General features: G+C 34.3%; 1 pseudogene; it reads right to left on the minus strand.

Moving 5' to 3' along the window:
- Positions 1-921: 921 nt before the first annotated feature.
- LOC120191874 overlaps positions 922-21420 on the minus strand; it is a 38505-nt pseudogene continuing 18006 nt past the window's right edge.

Genomic DNA, 21420 nt, shown 5'->3' on the forward strand with positions numbered 1-21420 from the left:
GTTAATCACTTTAATTATGTCCTAATTTAACTATTTAAAACAATTAAAATATTTATAAAATAATCAATGTGAAATTATAGAGAGATCTCATGCGACTAAAAATTAACAACCAAAACCCTCTCATAATTTTAATAACAAACTCTTAAATCACTAAAATGTCAAACCAAAAATAACTTATAAATATTTGAGAAATTATCCCATCCTAAGTTTGAAAATTTTAATAAAACACTCAAATTTTCTCATATATATATATATATATATATATGAGCATAATACGTGTCAAGAACATGTAATTACCTTAAGTCACGAGTCGGAAGAGCGACGACACGTGTGTGAGGAACCTGTCTTCCACTGCTGATTAAGGAAGGGAAACAAAGACTAAATACTCAACTAGGGACTTTTCCCACTCAATGAGGATAAACCCAACCTTTACATTTTCTACAGAAATCTTAAAAATGACATTATTAGTAAATAAAAAGTAAAATGAACATAAAAAATAAATTAGTTATCAAAATAAAATTTTTTTTGTTTGGTCCAAAAAAGATAAATATAGAGCATATATGATAAGACAGAAAAAGTACTAGGAAAATGGAATATTAAATGTTTCTCCAATTTAATTAATAAAAAGAATACCACAATAAACACTTGCTTGAGATTATTTAAATTCTGAAAGAAAGAAAAAAAAGGCTTTACCAACTGCAATTTAGTATTATACTTTTTGGGTAAAGATAGAATTAGAATTACCTTTCAATATTCAGAAGTTAACACTCAGCAATAACGTAAGCCTCCTGCTGCCACTCCCTGTCTACTCTTCACTCACACCAACTCAAAACTACAAAATCAAATCTGTTAATCCACATGTTCACCTTCTTCCATGAAAAAGAAATACTCTGAAATCTCTAATTAATTGTGACTGTTAGCAGATAGAGGGAATGGAAAGGAGACAGCCCAGAGTAGTTAAAACAAGCTTAACATATAGGTAGCACACACATATCCCGGCCGCCCAAACACAGCACCACGAAAGAGTCTTCGAATTGGATACAGATACGTATATACTTCTTTAATCATTGTGTTGGAATTCAAGATCAAGTTTCCTCTTCAGATGAGATCTGTCAGCACTGCATAACAACGGTTAAAGAATCAACAATCAAGTCAGTATTTTTTTAACACCTATTTCATAACAAATCCTGATCTATGTAAATACAATGTTGACTTTCATTACCTATATCTATCTTAGTATTTACGCAGACTAATGCCCTTTACCAAGCTTCATCACCTATATCTATCCTAGGATAACTAGTGAATGAGAGAAAGGAAAATCAACAATGGCACAGATCAATAAACATGATATAGCAAAATACGATACAAGATGCAGCATGGAATTCTTCAAAACTTACAGCATGGCAAGAGTGGTTTGCTTTCCAACTTCCAGACTTGTTTAAGAACACAATGATGAATTTAGAATCGAAAGGATAAAATTATATGAAGACTTGATAACACTAGGGGCGGGCCTGATATAATTTCCTTAAGCCATTTGCAATGGCCACATATGTAATGTCTAAGCTTATCCAAAAACAATTTCATTTAAAATTGAATGATACAAGGTTCAAAAATCCATTTTTCAAGTTGAACTGCAACTGGTTGCACGTTTCAAAATAGCTATTATGAAGGACGAAAAACTATTATGACACTACCACAAAATAGCTATTGCCTTACCTGTTAATTGTTGGTCTAATCAGAGGTTTTGACCCAAAGACTGAAAAATCTACTGACATAGGCACTTGTTCACTCTTTCCTGCCTGGTCACCAGCTTCCGGTCTTACTTCACCAACACGCTCATCAATCTTTTCCAGTTGGTTGGAATCACGATCTGGCATTGCTCTCCTTGATTTTCGTGGAGGAAAAAGCACAGTGGGACCATCCTGGGGAGTAATGTTTGACGGATGCGATTTAGGAATAGGCCTAGGGAGCTTAGGATCTGTACGTAGAGGTGCAGATGAGAAGTACCTGAACAAAACAACAAACGTGAGAGCCAAGAACCAAATGTTCTTAATTTCTTATTATTTTTAATTAAAAGCTTCCAAATACCTGTGCTCTACTGCTTGCTAGGTTGTAATCCCAGCCTTTGGGTCAAAAGTGAACATTTTTTATAAGAGGAAATAGTCAAAAACGCGAATTTTAATTTCGTAACTCAGTTTCTAATTTCGTAACGTGAATATGTAAATCGCATTGCGATTTTCTAAATTCACGTTGCGATTTTTCAAATTCGCAACGTGAAAGTCAAATTCGCAACGCGAATTTATAAATCACAACACAGAAGTCAAATTCGGAACGCGATAGTCAAATTCACAACGCGAAAGTCAAATGTTTTACACGAAAGACAATATTAATTTCGCAACACAAATGTAAACAGTATTATCGCAAATCATCTCTAACTTAAAACCCTAAAGTACAACTCAATCTCATCTCCATCTCTCACTCTCTACGAAGACATCCGTCTCCATCTCCGACAAAATCCGTCCCCATTTCCGACGAAATCCGTCTATCTCCATCTCTCAGATCAACCCTCACAACCATTCATGGTCAGAAATGGAAAATCAACCACCGATGGTTAGTTTTTTTAATCTCTTATTTTTATTTTGAAATTTTTGAATTATTATTAAATTAACCATTTCACTGAGATTGCTAAATTCATTCGGTTGCTGCCAATACTGTTAAACTGTTTAGTCTTTAACCCTGTGAAGTTAGTATTTGTCTTTGTTTTGTCTTTTTGTTGAAGAAACCCTAAATTCACAACGCGAAAATGAAAATCGCAACACGTGAAACGAAAATCGCGTTGCGATTTTCATTTTCGCGTTGTGAATTTAAGTTTCAGAAACTTCTTTTATTCTGCAAATTGAAACTTGAATGAATTGCATTACTTCAACCCAAAAACAAAGACAAATACTGACTTCATAGTGTTGCTAATTTAAGTTTCAAGAATAAACTACTACTCTTTATGTTGTCATTGAACCTGCACTAAACCTATATGTTGTCATTTTAAATGTTTATATAAGTGCTTACTTTTGGAATGTTATCTGATGCATTTTGTGAAATGTGATGGAATAATGACTTGGGTGAATACCGTGCTAGTTTGAAACATATTTAGCTTTGTTTTCACTGTTTAATATCATGTCTGTTTGTAGTGTATAATTTGTAGTTTTTGGTATATCTAACTTGGTATGTTTATTGTTTTTGTAGAAATTTTTTTTGGCTCAATTGACCTTAAGGAATAAATTAAGCATAGCCACTAAAATTGCGTCGACGCTTACACCTCTACAAAGAAAATTGTTTGAGGGTACTTGCTTCGGGCCATGGCTGAAAGTACAACATCCGGTTCGAGATGCTATGTTGACACATTTGTTTCTTCAGACCATGACTAACGATCTACCCGAGGGGGTACAACGTGGTGATAAAGAGATATGGTTTCATTTTCCTCTGGCACCGGCGTATACTTGTTTTGGGCGAGAGGAGTTTTGCTTAATCACCGGTCTACGCTTCGGATACGATGATGTAGGTCGGTACACTAGTCATATCACCCGCCCATAATGGTTATATCGGGTTTTTCCTGAGCTGGCAAAGTCAAAGCCGAGTATACATGTCGACGACTTGAAGAGATTATTTGATAAAGATTGTTTTACTCGGATGGATGACCTTGATGTTGTCTGAGTATGCCATTTACTACTTTTGCATGTCGACTTTTTAGGCAAAGAGGGCAGACAACCAATCTCCAAGGACCTAATATTATTGGTAGAGGACCTAAATGCATGGAACATGCTTCTGTGGGGTTCATATATATGGAAAGCTACCTGGAAGAAGTTGTCGTCTACCTTCGATGTCCGAAAAAGTTTACGGGGCGTTGGTTCTAAATACACTTTGACAGGCTTTACTTGGGCCTTTAAGGTAAGAATTTCTATATAATGTTTCCAAAATTATAATTAATTATTTAACAATTACTAATGTTTGTGTATTATATTGTTTGTAGATTTGGATATTTGAGGTTTTCCCCAGCATGCGGACATATGCGATAAAAAGATCAAATGATATTCCTAGGGCTATTACCTGGAAGAGGATCCGCATGTTGGATTGGGAAGACTTACTCCCATATACGACGATTAATGATGTAAGTTAACACACAAATATTACCGTATATAAACAAGTTATTACTAGTACACGTTTAACTTTGTTTGAGCTTTTATATTGTTAGGAGGCCAACTACCCATTACAGAGGCTGACACCCTCAGATGTTGAGCTTGCCACTAATTGGTGGCAAGCTAGTAAGCGGTGTTTTGATGGGACGGATGATGAGCACCCCCCACTTAGAGAGCCATCACCCCATCGGGCCGATTCTATAGCTCGACACCCGGAGCCATCACCTAGTCGAGCCTCTTCTCCACCTCCACCATCACCTATTCCATCACATCATCGAGCCTCTTCTCCACCATCACCTCATGATAGGCGACCAACAAAGAGGCTCTGTCTATCTCCATCTCCCTATTCTCCACCTCCATATGATAAGTTAGGGGAATTATGTGATGAGGTCGGTGCTTTGCGTCATGAGGTCGGTACTTTACGTCGAGAAAATGGTGCATGGTGTGATGAGGTTCAATCTTTACGTGGTGAGGTGGATTTTTTACACGATGACAATGGTGCACTACGCGGTGAGGTATCTACCTTACGTGATGAGGTTGTCGCTCTACGCGAGATTGTTTCAATGTTGTATAATAAGGTTAATACTCTACACAATGAGGTAAATTTGTTTAATACTATACTAAAAATGAAAATAACCTTTTTTCGGCATTATTTATTTATTTATTTACTGATTTATATATTAATTTATTTTCAGCGGCCCGTTAAGGTAGATGCAAATAAGAATTATTTTTTTGCTTGTTTAATTGATTTGTAAAAGTTGATTTGTTGTTTCTAAAAAATTCAATCTGCATTATGTTTGAAGGCAAAAAAGACCTGTTGAAGGTACAAATTCGCAACGCGATTTTCGGTTTGCGAATTTAACTTTCGCGTTGATCGCAACATACAACATCAAGGTATATACAACATCAAACACATTCCAAGCTATAAATACAAGCTAATGACACTTGAAGAAGCAAGAGAACAACTATCTAAAAAATCAAACAAGAGAAAATCCCAACATGATAACAACTGAACAGATTATATCAATGTTCAAACTCAAGTTGTAGATTTTGATTTCCTTTTGCTTGGCACCATATGAGATTTAGATTTTGATTTCCTTTTGCTTGGCACCATATGAGCTTTGGATTTTGATGAGCATCAGAAGCATTTCAGACTTATGATTTGGGTGGTACTCAGAAGCATTTTAGACTTATTATTTTTGTTATTATTACAAGTTGTAGCCCTCAATTATCGGGATTTTTAGTTGCCATTTGTTGCATTTCTCGTATACCACCCAGATCATACGCCTGAAATGTTTCTGACGCTTTAAAGTTGACCAAAAAATACGATGGTCAGGATTTCCCTCACATTTAAAGTTGAAAAAAAACAATGGAAATTAGGAATAATCAATGATAACATGCATATTGGCTTGGGCTAATATTTATAGTGGAGCCGAAATTTATATTGAAATTCAAACTCAAATTGAAATTTAAATTCAAACTCCAATTACATATGAAATGAATTTGAAATGCAGTGTTAAATTGAACATGGAAATTGCATAATTGATTCATACTGTTCAAGTAACATGCTTTATGAACCATCAAGCTAAAAAACAATATTGATTGAGTTCAAAGCTGATTTGTGAGTTGATGGGGTTGTCACACTTGTCACATAGTTGGAATAAAGTACTCACATGGAAGAGATAGATTATTTTGTTATACACAACCCATCTCATCTGAATGAAAATATACATGCAATATAATCAAACCAAAACATACATACACAACAAATTTATACATAACAATGTTCAAATAATGTACCCACAAAAACGAAATTAATCCGATGAAAAAGGGTTATTTCTAACGAAGTCTGGAACATTATTTTTCCAAATAATGTACCCATAACAATGTTCAAATAATGTACCCACAACAATGTTTAATTGATTTGTTGTTTAATTTTAAATCTGAATTATGTTGAAGGTAAAAAAGACCTGTTGAAGGTAAATTCGCAACGCGAAATAAGCGTTGCGATAGTCAAATTTGCAACGCTTATTTCGCGTTGTAAATTTGACTATCGCAACGCTTATTTTGCGTTGTGAATTTGACTTTTGCGTTGCGAATTTAACTATCGCAACGCTTATTTCGCGTTGCGAATTTGACTTTCGCGTTGATTGCAACATACAACATCAAGGTATATACAACATCAAACACATTCCAAGCTATAAATACAAGCTAAGGACACTTGAAGAAGCAAGAGAACAACTATCCAAGCAATCAAACACAAGAGAAAATCCCAACATGATAACAAATGAACAGATCATATCAATGTTCAAACTCAAGTTACTAATGAATGTCTAACTGAAAATGTATGCATTCACACATAAAAAGCACATAATACAACGTTTACATTTAAAAATCACCTAAGTTAATAAATCCCAAAAGGTGAAGCCGGTTGTGATTGGGATTTTGATTTTGATTGCGATTTTGATTTCCTTTTGCTTGGCACCATATGAGCTTTGGATTTTGATGAGGATCCATTTTTTTGTAGAGGAAAAGATGATTGTGATGGCACTGGTGATCCACATGTCAACCTTGTATGACCACTATCATTGCACCGACTACATGTCGATATCCTCTTCTTTTCATCCTTAGACGGTATACGATCATGATTTTTTGGTCAGCCAGGTAGCCTGCTGTCCATGACTGGTGGCAAAACTGTTTGTAAGTCATCTGGTATGTCCCACTTAGAAGGATGTGGACATGGGTAGACAATCTCGACATAAGTCAATCGATATACTTCTGTAGTGTAGCAATCCATAGCGTATGCGCTTGAATCATCTTGGTTTAGATGAAGAGCAAATTTTATAACATGGCCACACGGATAACCAGATGTTTGCCATTTCTTACAACTACACGTCTTTGTATTTAGATCGACAAGCCCATTTAAATTATTATCTAATACTTCAAACAAAGTGTTTGAACATGGTTCAACTCTCCAGGACGTTAACTTCACAACATGTTTCGTTATCTTTTTTTCAGTCCATGGTGTAACACGACGTTCCAATGTTCCTGTAAATTTAAATAAATAATACTTAGTAAAATATATGATAAGTTACGAATTTAAAGAAATAATACATGCATAGTTTCTTTTCTTGTAGTACCACTGTTAAATAGAGGCTTAAAAAACTTCATTAACATAGTAATGGGTAATTTCCGAGAATGACGACTTAGAGCGTTGATTGATTCTGCACTATTAGACGTCATGAAACCATATCTTGCTCCAAGTTGATGTACTCTTGACCATCTTTCAAACCCGACATCTTCTAGTGTTTGAGCACATTGAGGAAAAACACGTCTTAAACAATTTATATGCTTATTAAAATCCACTTCCCGATAAGCTTTTACAGCCTTTCAGTATGTCCATTTGTGATTTTTTATACCATCAGTTGGGCAAACGATGCTTCTGGCGACCCCTCAACAATTCCAAGGCATAACATTTGGCTTTCCAAGCTTGAGAATATGAGATACTAATCTTGAACCGAGCATTCATGTCAGTCATAATTTCATGTCCCCGATATACCCTTCCATTCAAAAACATTAACTCAGCCAGAAAACCACCAAACACCTTTTTGTTTGCCTGTCTATGGTGAGGAAAAACTTGGGTTCTTGAACATGTATGTTTATCAATAAAAGTCCTAGCTTGAAACATTTTGCAATCTTTTATCCTCTTAGCAATCATACGCCACGTACAGTTTTTGTCAATCATACACCTTGTTTCGAAACGATCTTTGCTTGAATTGTTAACTCTTAATTGATAGCCATCTTCCACACATTTCGTATACAAAGCTATCTTCAAGTCTTCATTTGTATCAAAACAATCATCTTTCTTGATACGAATAACTTTTGTGTAACAATCAACTGATATCTTTACCAACTCTTCTTCCGGTATCTGAAGTAATTCTGGCATATTCCAGTTATACTCTCGTGGTATTTTCTTCTTTTTCTTTTCTTCGGGGTCTTCTTCTTCTTCTTCTTTTTCTTCTTCAGGGTTATATGAATTACAGAATGGATGTTCAACATGTTCATTCACAGTCGTAACTTCCTCCTCATTATCATCAACAACATCTTCCTCGGCAGTGGCTGTTTCATCATCAAAATTCGAATTTTGACCAATATCAAAATCATTACATGCAGGGTCTGTTTATTCTTCCATCACATCATCAAAATCTGAGTATTGACCAAGATCAAAGTCCGGGTATTGACCATGATCAAATTTCGAATACTGACTAGTACTCACAATTTTTTCTGTTGACTCATAATCGTCTAACTGGTCAATACGAAAACCGGAATTTGGTGCTGAAAGTTGATTGGGATTTGGATTAGGAAAAGGTTGTGGGTTTTGAGATTGTGTTTGGTATTGGAAATTGGTGAAATAAAATTTTATTGAAAACATTTTGTGTTTCGATATAACAAATTAAATTTAAATGAATTTTAAGATTTTATAAATGATTTTCTAAATATATTCGATTTAATTAATTGAATATCAAATTATTACTCCAAATCTTTTAAGATCAATTTCAAACCTTACTAAATGTGTAAAATTGTGTTTTATACTTAATGTATTTTTTAAACAATTTTCACAAAGTATTTTGAACCAAAATCAAGCCTAAAATCAATTTTTCAGAGTGATGCACCGATTCACCAATCCATACATCGATGTACCATGAATTAAATTGAACATCGAATGCATTTCATGCATCGATGCACATACCATGCACCGATGCACTGAGGATTTTATGAAAACATCAAATGCATTTGATGCATCGATACACCATCCATGCATCGATGCACTCTGGCTATTTTGAAACATCGAATGCACTTGATGAATCGATGCACTCTTAGTGCACCGATGCACTAAGGGTCCAACGGTCAAAATATTTGAATTTTACACTGATGCACCGATGCACCATGGGTATGCATCGATACACTGACGCTCCCAACTGTTTTAATTAATTGTTTTCACACTAAAACGGCTATATTATCTTCATTAATGATCCCCCAACGTTCAGAAGTGATTCAAGGTGTATTTAAGTAAGCTTAGAAGCCATTGATCAATAACAAGAAACATCAAGCAACTAGAATCAAAAGAGAATCAAAGAGAAAGCATCAAACCTCAAGTTTGAGCATTTCAAGCCTATTTTTCATTCAATATTCATCTTGCTTTCAAGAACACTTATTGTGCTCAATTGTATTCATTTTTTAGTGTTTTTCTCTCTGTTCTAGAATTGTGCAAACAATCTACCTTGTGAGGATTTCCTTGTAAGTTTGCAAAATTTGTATTGTTCTCTTTGGGAGAGAATGTTCTTAAGAATTTGGGGTATAATTCTTGAGGGTTTGTAAGGTTACTCTTTGTCCTCAAAAGAAAGACAAATTAGTGAATTTGTGGAAAATCCTTAGTGTGGATAACTAAGGTAGTGGACGTAGACTTTGGTTGAGAAAGTCGAACCACTCTAAATCGCTGTGCAATTATTTTCAATTTTCTGCAAAAGCTTCCACCAAAATTTTTATTGCCAATTCACCCCCCTCTTGGCCAATTCTGTCAATCGATTAACTCAATAATTGGTATCAGGGCCTAACTTATTTGAAGGTTTAATCACCTCTTGAGTCGATTCGGGAAGAGTTATATCGATAATCAAAGTCATCAATCGCCTCCGCTTCAAACTTCGACTCCGGTCTCGATTCGATGCCCGTCAAGCCTCCTTTCTTCAATGGGGCTAACTATGCCTATTGGAAGAATAGAATGATGTAATTCATTCAAGCAAGTGACATGGGAGCATGGAATGTCGTAGAAGAATGATACTTCAAGCCTCTCACTCATCCAATATTATGGAGTGAATGAGAGACAAAATTGTTCCAACTCAACTCCAAAGTCATCCATATCATATTTTGTGCTCTTGGACCAGATGAATACGGAAGAGTTTCATCTTGTACAACCACCAAATAAATATGGGACAAACTTCAAGTCACTCATGAAGGTACTGATGAGGTAAAGAAATCTAAAATTAGTATTCTAACGCATAGCTATGAAAATTTCAGGATGAAACCAAATGAAGATATCAAAGTTATGACGAATAGATTTTCAACGATTGTCAATGGTCTCAAATCATATGGAGAGATCATTTCAAATGAAAAGCTTGTGAGGAAGTTAGTCTACTCCCTCCCAAAATCGTGGAAATCAAAGAAGATGACAATCATCGAGTCTAAGGATCTAACATCCTTAACTCTTGAAGAGTTAATTGGTTCACTCCTCACTTATGAAATGATGCATGAAGATGAGGTGGACCTTGATAAGATTGAAGAGACACCAAAGGAGAAGGAGAAGAAGAAAAACATTGGAGTTGCTCTCAAATCCACCAAAAATGAGAGTGATTTGGATGAAGATGACGAGGAAATGGCATTGTTTGCCAAACGGTTCAGAAAAATGATGAGACCTTGCCGAGGAAAAAAATTCAAACGAAATGAAGGCCTCAAAAATAAACCAAAAGAAAAGGACCTGATCATTTGCTATGAATGCAAAAAGACAGGGCATGTCAAATATGATTGCCCACAATTAAAGAGGAATGGTCAATCAAAGAATAAGCACAAGGCTCATGTGGCTACATGGAGCGATGAAGAAGGTTCCGATGAAGAGGAACAAGAAGTAGCAAACTTGTGCTTGATGGCATTCGGGGAAGATTCTAAGGTAACCTCTAACTCATCTGATTTTGATGATTTATCCTATGATGAGCTATTAGAGTAAAATAATGGGTTGGCTTCGGATTATGAGAAATTGTTTTTAAAATATAAAAATGATGTTTCTAAATTGAAAAATGAAAATAAACTCATATCCAAAACCAACAACGATCTTGAAAGTAAAATCAAAGATTTGCAAATCAAACTAGAAGAGTTTGAAAAGAAAAATTTAGATTTGCAAAATTTACTTTCAAAGGTCAATGATGATCATCAAAAGAAAATTGATGATCTTAAAGCTTCTTTTGATAAAGTTAGAACAAAACGTTTTGAAAGTGGAGAAAATTCAAAATCCAACTTTGTTAGAAAAAGTTTTAAAAACTACAATCATAGAGGTCCCCAAAGAACCTCTAATAAAAAAATCGTTAGAAGTATATGGGTTCCTAAGGAGCTCATTACTACTAAAGACAAGTATATCTTACACAAATGGATACCTAAGGGGACTAGGATTTTGGAAACTAATGAATATGGACCCAAAAGAATTTGGGTACCAAAAATTAGAAATTAATCTATGTTTGTAGGAAAATGAGCATTGCTACAAGGCACAGGAAACAAATTCAAACTCATGGTACCTTGATAGTGGATTCTCAAGACACATGACCAGAGACAAAAGCCGGTTCATTAAGCTTAACACCAAAAATGGAGGAGAAGTGAGTTTAGGTGATGATTCAAAAGGTCACATTGAAGGTATTGGTACTATCGGTAATACCTCTTCCATACAAATTAAGAATGTTTTATATGTGAATGGATTAAAGTATAATCTATTGAGTATTAGTCAATTTTGTGATAAAGGATTCAATGTCATGTTTGATATTAATGGTTGTAAAGTCATTGACATTGCATCTAATCAGATTATGCTTGTTGGTCATAGAATAGGAAACATATACATGGTGCATTTAGATTCTGTTGATATGACTAATTTGTGCCTAGTGGCTAAGGATGAACATGATAGTTGGTTATGGCATAGGATATTAGGACATGCTAGTATGAGTGTTTTGCAACGGCTAATTCAAGGTGATTTAGTTCGAGGGTTGCCTAAGCTTAAATTTGATAATGATAAAATCTGTGATGCTTGTGCTAAAGGAAAACAAAAGCGAGTTTCTTTTAAATCCATTAATGACGTATCAACTAGTAGAGTATTACAATTGATCCATATAGATCTTTTTAGGTCAACTAGGACTACTAGCTTGGGTGGAAAACAATATGCATTTGTCTTGGTAGACGACTACTCTAGATATACTTAGGTTCTATTTTTAAGTACTAAAGATGAAGCACTAGAATATTTCATCACATTTTCAAAAATAATCCAAAACGATAAAGGTTACTCTATAACTAGTGTTAGGAGTGATCATGACACTGAATTTGAAAATCTTGGATTTACTGAGTTTTGTAATTCTAATGGTATTAGTCACAATTTTTCAGCACCTAGAACCCCTCAACAAAATGGAGTTATTGAGAAGAAAAATCAAACTTTAGAAGAAATGGCTAGAACCATGCTTTGTGAAAATAATTTGCCAAAATATTTTTTGGGCGGAAGCCACAAATACTGCTTGTTATGTTGTAAATCGAGTAATGATTAGGCCAATTTTAAAGAAAACTCCATATGAAATTTTCAAAAATAAAAAGCCTAACATTAGCTATTTTCATCCTTTTGGATATAAATGTTTTGTTTTAAACAACGATAAAGAAAACCTTGGCAAATTTGATGCTAAAAGTGATGAAGGAATTTTTCTGGGTTATTCCTTAAATTCTAAAGCTTATCGAGTATTTAATAAAAGGACTTTAGTTGTAGAAGAGTCTATACATGTTGTTTTCGATGATAATCCCCTTCCGATGAAGGTTTCTTGTGTGAATGATAATGTAGGTGTTATAAATACAAATGACGTTAGACATGACGTTGGAGAACCATCATCAAAGGAAGACACGAAAAATGAAGAAACTCATGATCCTCTTGAGAATCCAACCATTGAAGAAAGGGAAGTATCTTATCCAAGAGAGTACAACTATGTCAATGATGGTGAAATTATAGGTGATCCATCAAAAGGGGTAACAACTCGATCTTCTCTTAGAAATATTTGTAATTATGTTGCATTTATCTCGTGCATAGAGCCTAAGAATATTAAAGAAGCATTAAATGATGAACATTGGATTATGGCTATGCAAGAAGAGTTAAATCAATTTGAGAGAAGTAAAGTATGGACATTAGTTGAAAGGCCTAGTAATAAATCTACTGTAGGTACTAGATGGGTATTTAGAAATAAGCTTGATGAGAGTGGTAATATACTGAGAAACAAGGCTAGACTAGTTGCTCAAGGGTATACTCAAGAAGAGGGCATATACTATGATAAAACATACGCTCCCGTAGCTAGAATGGAAGCAATTAGAATGTTATTAGCATTTGCATGTTTTCATGAATTTAAATTATATCAAATGGATGTTAAAAGTGCATTTTTAAATGGTTTTATAAAGGAAGAAGTGTATGTGGAACAACCTGCAGGTTTTGAAGATTCAAAATTTCCGGATCATGTTCTTAAATTGACAAAAGCTCTTTATGGTTTAAAATAAGCTCCTAGAGCTTGGTATGAAAGATTGTCAAATTTTTTAATTGAAAAAGGTTTTTTAAAAGGGAAGGTTGACACTACATTGTTTTTAAAACATAAAGGTAAAGATTTATTAGTAGTTCAAATCTATGTTGATGATATAATATTTGGTTCTACTAATAATGTTCTTTGCCAAGAATTTTCTAAGCTAATGCAAAGTGAGTTTTAGATGAGCATGATGGGGGAACTCTCATTTTTCTTGGGACTCCAAATCAAGCAAAGAAAAGATGGCATCTTCATCAATCAAGCTAAGTACGTCAAAGATATGCTCAAGAAGTTTGGAATGGAAAATGGTAAACCTCATGACACTCCAATGAGCTCTTCAACAAAGCTTGAGTTAGATGAAGGAGGTAAATGTGTAGATGTTAAATTATATAGGTCAATGATTGGATCTCTACTTTATCTAACTGCAAGTAGATTGGACATTATGTTTAGTGTTTGCTTATGTGCTAGATTTCAATCATGTCCTAAGGAATCACATTTACTAGCTGTTAAGAGAATCTTTAGATACCTTAAGGACACTCCTAGTTTAGGACTTTTGTATCCTAGAGACTCTAACTTTAGCTTTCATGCTTTTTCTGATGCGGATTATGGAAGATGCAAAATTATGTTGCATTATCTACCACTGAAGCGGAATACATTTCAGCCGGTAGTTGTTGTGCACAAGTTTTATGGATGAAACAACAACTTTTGGATTATGGAATTGAAGTAGGTACTATTACTATCAAGTGTGACAATACTAGTGTTATTTGTCTCACTAAAAATCCCATCTAACACTCTAGAACTAAGCACATTGAAATAAGGCATCACTTCATTAGAGACCATGTCACTAAGGAAGATGTAGTTCTAGAATTTGTTGATACTTTACACCAATTAGCGGATATCTTTACAAAACCTTTAGACAAATAAAGATTTTGGACACTTAGGAGAGAATTAGGTTTAACTGACCTAGCTTCACTTAGTGTTTAAAATAGTTTTTAGCACTTTTAAGAATAAATGAAAAATGCTTATAATGATAATTTTTGATTGCATTCTTGCTATTAGTTAGGGGGAGTTTATGTTATTTGGTGAAAATTAATTTTATGTTCAATTGTTGTTTAAAGATTAATTTAATTGATTAAACATGATTAATTTTCAATATTTGAGTTTCCAATACCACTAGGGCTAATTAATTTAGCTTTCTGAGTGTTTTAAAACGGATTTTTGACATTTCTATGCCTAGTGCATCGATGCAGTTAACAGTGCATCGATGCATCCCTTTGAATGTGCATCGATTCATCATGTTGATGCACCGATACACGCCTTGAATGTGCATCGATGCACCTGGTCATGCATCGATGCAGCCGTCAGGTTTTGGGATAACATGCCTTATTTTCTTCATTTTCTCAAAACCTAAAAACCCCTCTCTCCAAACCGTTCGTCCCTCTCTCTCTAAAATCTCCATTCTTGCTCAAAATCAACGATTTTTCATCGGAATCTTCAAGATTTTCAACTTGAAAACCTGCTTCAATCATTAAATCGTGCAAAACAACTCCTCATCCCTCTCAATCCGAATTTTCAAGGTATTTTTCTAAAAACCTCTATTTTACAAACTTTTGATTTTAGAACTAGTTTTGATTAGTTCTAGAATGTATATTATATCGGGCATTGATTGTCTGTTGGTTCTAAACTAGATTTTACTACCAATTTCGTCAAAAATAAACAATTTTTCAAAAAAAAATTTAATTTCGAAACTTAAAAAAAGAAAAATTTAAGATTTTTGATTTAATTGTTTTGTTTTCATGAAAACTATATTATGATTATCAAATACTAATCTTAAATAGTTTTTCAAAACATGCCCCATTAGGATATGGTTTAGAGAACCTTGAATTATTGAGGACTCATTTGAGTTTTGGGATTAATTATGCATACATGTGTTTCAAATTGCAGGTGATATTCCTTATTCCAATTTCCTTTAATCATGTCAAATCCTAAACGACCTAGGTCATCTTCGAGTCGATCAAACCAAAACCGTCCTCCCGTTCCTCAACCTCCTAATCATGTTCCTCCTCTACTTTCATCTCTATTAGGATCTTGTTTTAACATGCCTGAGCGTCGTAGAGACGAATTGTACTCTAGGTACAGAAACTCTTTCCAAACTTATAGAATCCGTGAAGAGTGTATTCCTTCGCTTCAAGCTATGGTTGACATCGATTTCGAATACCTTCCAATTCTTAAAGCTTGGAAGTTTGATAAATTGTTTAAACTTAAACCCATCGTCTATCAACAATTGGTCCGCATTTTCTATTCCAATGCGGTATGTATTCAAAATGAAAACTCAATGTGAAACTATAGCCATTAGTTCCTATCTTTTAGGCCAATATATTAATATTGACCCCGAGACTATAGCTTTCTGTTTTGGGTTAGATGATAATGGTGTATATAATGAAAGTGAAAATGTGGAATATCCCTATGATCCAAACTCTAGTGTTAGTACTCTACGATCTCATCACGATCGTTTTCTCCATTTGATGATCTCTTGGTGGTTTAGACCATCCGGAGGTAGGTACTCCACTCTTCGTGCTAGGGATTTATGGTGGATGTATTGTCTTAAAAATAAAATCAAAATCAATCTACCCCACATTATCTTCAGTCAACTAGTTGATGTCATAAACATTGTTCCTTCAAAACATGTCGAAACATTAGTTTATGGATGTCTTCTTAGTAACCTCTTTATCAAACTTGGTCTAGACGTTTCTCTTGACAATCCTATCCCTCTTCAAAATCAAATCAATCTCACATCCTTGAAGAAAGCAGATTGGAAGCAAGATGAGGTTACCGGTCAATGGCTTTTTAGACCCGGAAAGCAAACTCCGGGAGCTAGTTCCTCACGAGCTGCTCCTAGCTCCTCTCGTGCTCCTCCTCCTCCAGCTCCGGCTGATGACGATGATCCTGAATTTCAACAACTTATACAAGACATCGATGATCACGTACCTGATGACGAGCCTGCACCGAAACCTGCTCCACAAGAAGACCAAATGCCTCCGTATTTTCGTTCATTTTTGGAGACATTTGATTTACGGTATGCGTCCATGGATTCGCGCTTCACATTCATTGAGTCCTAGCTCTCTACCTTGGGAGCTCGACAACAAGATATGAATGATCGTTTGGATGCACTCTCACTTGAGATAAGAGCACGTTACCCTCCTCCTCCTCTCGATCCTTCAATGGATGAAAAGACTTTTTTTTGGGGGGGGATGAACTTGAATTGTTAAAAACATTTTGGGTTATCTTTCTTTGATTGTTGGATGACTATTAGATATTATATATATTTTGGTTTGTTACAACATATGCATCAGTTATTTTTTAGTTGCAATATGACCAATTTACCATTTCACATTTTTATGAATATTGATCATGAAACTAATGGCTAACTCTATTTTGATTGTGATCTTAGCAGCTTAAGATATATATATATATATATATATATATATATATATATATATATATATATTTAATTAATTGGCTATGTTTTTCAAAAACTTGTTTAAATCAATTTTTACTTTTTTGATTTAACAAAAAAGGAGGAGAAAATGTTAAGTGTTAAAGTGTTTTTAAGGGAGAAGTGTTATAGTAAGGGGAGTAATTTTTCTAAATTGAAATTAATTTTTAGAAAATCTTAAAATAACACAAATGTTTTGTTATATCAAAAAGGGGGAGATTGTTGAAAACATTTTGTGTTTCGATATAACAAATTAAATTTAAATGAATTTTAAGATTTTACAAATGATTTTCTAAGTATATTCGATTTAATTAATTGAATATCAAATTATTACTCCAAATCTTTTAAGATCAATTTCAAACCTTACTAAACGTATAAAATTGTGTTTTATACTTAATGTATTTTTGAAACAATTTTCACAAAGTATTTTGACCCAAAATCAAACCTAAAATCAATTTTTCAAAGTGATGCACTGATGCACCAATCCATGCATCGATGCACATACCATGCACCGATGCACTGAGGATTTTATGAAAACATCGAATGCATTTGATGCATCGATGCACTATGGCTATTTTGAAACATCGAATGCACCGATGCACTAAGGATCCAACGGTCAAAATATTTGAATTTTACACTGATGCACCGATGCACCATGGGTATGCATCGATGCACTGACGCTCCCAACTGTTTTAATTAATTATTTTCACACTAAAACAACTATTTTATCTTCATTAATGATCCCCAACGTTCATAAGTGATTCAAGGTGTATTTAAGCAAGCTTAGAAGTCATTGATCAATAACAAGAAACATCAAGCAACTAGAATCAAGTGAGAATCAAAGAGAAAGCATCAAACCTCAAGTTTGAGCATTTCAAGCCTATTTTTCATTCAATATTCATCTTGCTTTCAAGAACACTTATTGTGCTCAATTGTATTCATTTTTTAGTGTTCTTTTCTCTGTTCTAGAATTGTGCAAACAATCTACCTTGTGAGGATTTCCTTGTAAGTTTGCAAATTTTGTATTGTTCTCTTTGGGAGAGAGTGGTCTCAAGAATTTGGGGTATAATTCTTGAGGGTTTGTATGGTTACTCTTTGTCCTCAAAAGAAAGACAAATTAGTGAATTTGTGGAAAATCCTTAGTGTGGATAGCTAAGGTAGTGGACGTAGACTTTGGTTGAGAAAGTCGAACCACTCTAAATCGCTGTGCAATTATTTTCAATTTTCTGCAAAAGCTTCCACCAAAATTTTTATTGCCAATTCACCCCCCTCTTGGCTGATTCCGTCAATCGATTAACTCAACAAATTTTCTTGGTGATGAAATTGTGGTGGAACCATTAAATTTTGGGTTGAAGAACTTAGTTGATTACTACCCGCTACTGACCCAACTTCACTACTTCTATGTTCAACAACATATAATGTAACATCATCTTCTTGCGAAACACTAATGTAAGCAATGAATCGTTCAACATCTTCATTGTCGGTTAACAAATAAACTTTACCTTTTCTCAGATAAGATAACCTAAATCCACTTAGAGGCTATAAATTCAATTTCTTTGCAACACGTAACATTAGAGTTTCATAAGTTAACTTTTTTAATGACAGTTTTAGTTAAAGATTCATGGGTAAAGGCACATATTGTAAAACACCATGAACATTCTCCCATGACCCTCCAAAACACAAATATATCCAAACATGATCAACATTAGATGATTTCATTCTAAAAATTATAAATTAATTTACTAAACAAACGAGCTATAAACTAGATATCATCACTAACTTAGAGAAAAACATACTTTTATTAAGTTGATAGTTGATAATTTGGGAGAGAAATCATTGAGAAATTATATAGAAATAAAATTATGTAAAAAAAATAGAGATGAGGAAGGATGTCGTTGGATATAGGAACGGATGTCGCCGGAGAGAGTGATATATGGAGATGGAATGAGTTGCGATTTAGGGATTTAGGTTATGAGTTGTTGCTGCTGCGTTGTTATATACCCAAAACATTTGTGTTGTGAAACTAAAACCTGTTGCGAAATTAAATTCGCGTTGCGAATTTGAAATTCAGTTGCGAATTTTACTTTCGCGTTGAGAATTTGAATATCGCAACGCGAATTTGGAAAATCGCAATGCGATTTACATATTCGCGTTGCGAAATTGGAAACTGGGTTGCGAAATTGGAATTCGCGTTGCGAATTTGTTGGTCATTTTTGTAAATCTAAAAAAAGTTGGTTAAATTCGTATATTATAAGGCATTTTTGGTCACTGAGGTTATTTTCTCTTTCACTGAGGTTATTTTCTCTTTTGATAATAGATCTAAGAGAAAATAACCTCAGTGACCAAAAATGTCTTATAATATACAAATTTAACCAACTTTTTTTGGATTTGCCAAAATGACAAACAAATTCGCAACGCGATCTCAAATTCGCAACGCGAATTCCAATTTCGCAACCCAGTTTCCAATTTCGCAACGCGAATATGTAAATCGCGTTGTGATTTTCCAAATTCGCGTTGTGATTTTCCAAATTCGCGTTGTGATAGTCAAATTCTCAACGCGATAGTCAAATTCGCAACGCGGAAGTCAAATTCGCAACTGAATTTCAAATTTGCAACTGAATTTCAAATTCGCAACGCGAATTTAATTTCGCAACAGGTTTTAGTTTCACAACACAAATGTTTTGGGTATATAACAATGCAGCAGCAGCAACTCATAACCTAAATCCCTAAATCGCAACTCATTCCATCTCCATCTATCACTCTCTCCGGCGACATTTGTTCCTATATCCAACGACATCCTTCCCCATCTCTATTTTTTTTACATAATTTTATTTCTATATAATTTTTCAATGATTTCTCTCCCAAATTATCAACTATCAACTTAATAAAGGTATGTTTTTCTCTAAGTTAGTGATGATATCTAGTTTATAGCTCGTTTGTTTAGTAAATTAATTTACAATTTTTAGAATGAAATCATCTAATGTTGATCATGTTTGGATAGATTTGTGTTTTGGAGGGTCATGGGAGAATGTTCATGGTGTTTTACAATATGTGCCTTTACCCATGAATCTTCAACTAAAACTGTCATTAAAAAAGTTAACTTATGAAACTCTAATGTTACGTGTTGCAAAGAAATTGAATTTAGAGTCTCTAAGTAGATTTAGGCTATCTTATCTAAGAAAATGTAAAGTTTATTTGTTAACCGACAATGAAGATGTTGAACGATCCATTGCTTACATTAGTGTTTCGCAAGAAGATGATGCTCCATTATATGTTGTTGAACCTAGAAGTAGTGAAGTTGGGTCAGTAGCGGGTAGTAATCAACTAAGTTCTTCAACCCAAAATTTAATGGTTCCACCACAATTTCATCACCAAGCAAATTTTGTTTCACCACATTTCCAATACCAAGCACAATATCAAACACAATCTCAAAACCCACAACCTTTTCCTAATCCAAATCCCAATCAACTTTCAGCACCAAATTCCGATTTTCGTATTGACCAGTTAGACGATTATGAGCCAACAGAAAAAATTGTGAGTACTAGTCAGTATTCAAAATTTGATCATGGTCAATACCCGGACTTTGATCTTGGTCAATACTCGGATTTTGATGATGTGATGGAAGAAGAAACAGTCAGATTTTGATGATGTGATGGAAGAAGAAACAGACCCTGCATGTAATGATTTTGATATTGGTCAAAATCCAAATTTTGATATTGGTCAAAATCCAAATTTTGATGATAAAAGAGCCGCTGCCGAGGAAGATTTTGTTAAAGATAATGAGGAGGAATTTACGATTGTGAATGAACATGTTGAACATCCATTCTGTAATTCATATAACCCTGAAGAAGAAGAATAAGAAGAAGTCCCCGAAGAAAGAAAAAAGAAGAAAATGCCACGAGAGTATAACTGGAATATGCCAGAATTACTTCATATACCGGAAGAAGAGTTGGTAAAGATATCAGTTGATTGTTACACAAAAGTTATTCGTATCAAGAAAGATGATTGTTTTGATACAAAGGAAGACTTGAAGATAGCTTTGTATACGAAATGTGTGGAAGATGGCTATCAACTAAGAGTTAACAAATCAAGCAAAGATCGTTTCGAAACAAGGTATATGATTAACAAAAACTGTGCGTGGTGTATGATTGCTAAGAGGATAAAAGATTGTGAAATGTTTCAAGTTAGGAGTTTTATTGATAAACATACATGTTCAAGAACCCAAGTTTTTCCTAACTATAGACAGTCAAACAAAAAGGTGTTTGGTGGTTTTCTGGCTGAGTTAATGTTTTTGAATGGAAGGGTATATCGGGGACATGAAATTATGACTGACATGAATGCTCGGTTCAAGATTAGTATCTCATATTCTCAAGCTTGGAGA

This window comes from Hibiscus syriacus, unplaced genomic scaffold (assembly GCF_006381635.1).
Source record: "Hibiscus syriacus cultivar Baekdansim isolate YM2019G1 unplaced genomic scaffold, ASM638163v2 tig00116971_pilon, whole genome shotgun sequence".
Lineage (NCBI taxonomy): Eukaryota > Viridiplantae > Streptophyta > Magnoliopsida > Malvales > Malvaceae > Hibiscus > Hibiscus syriacus.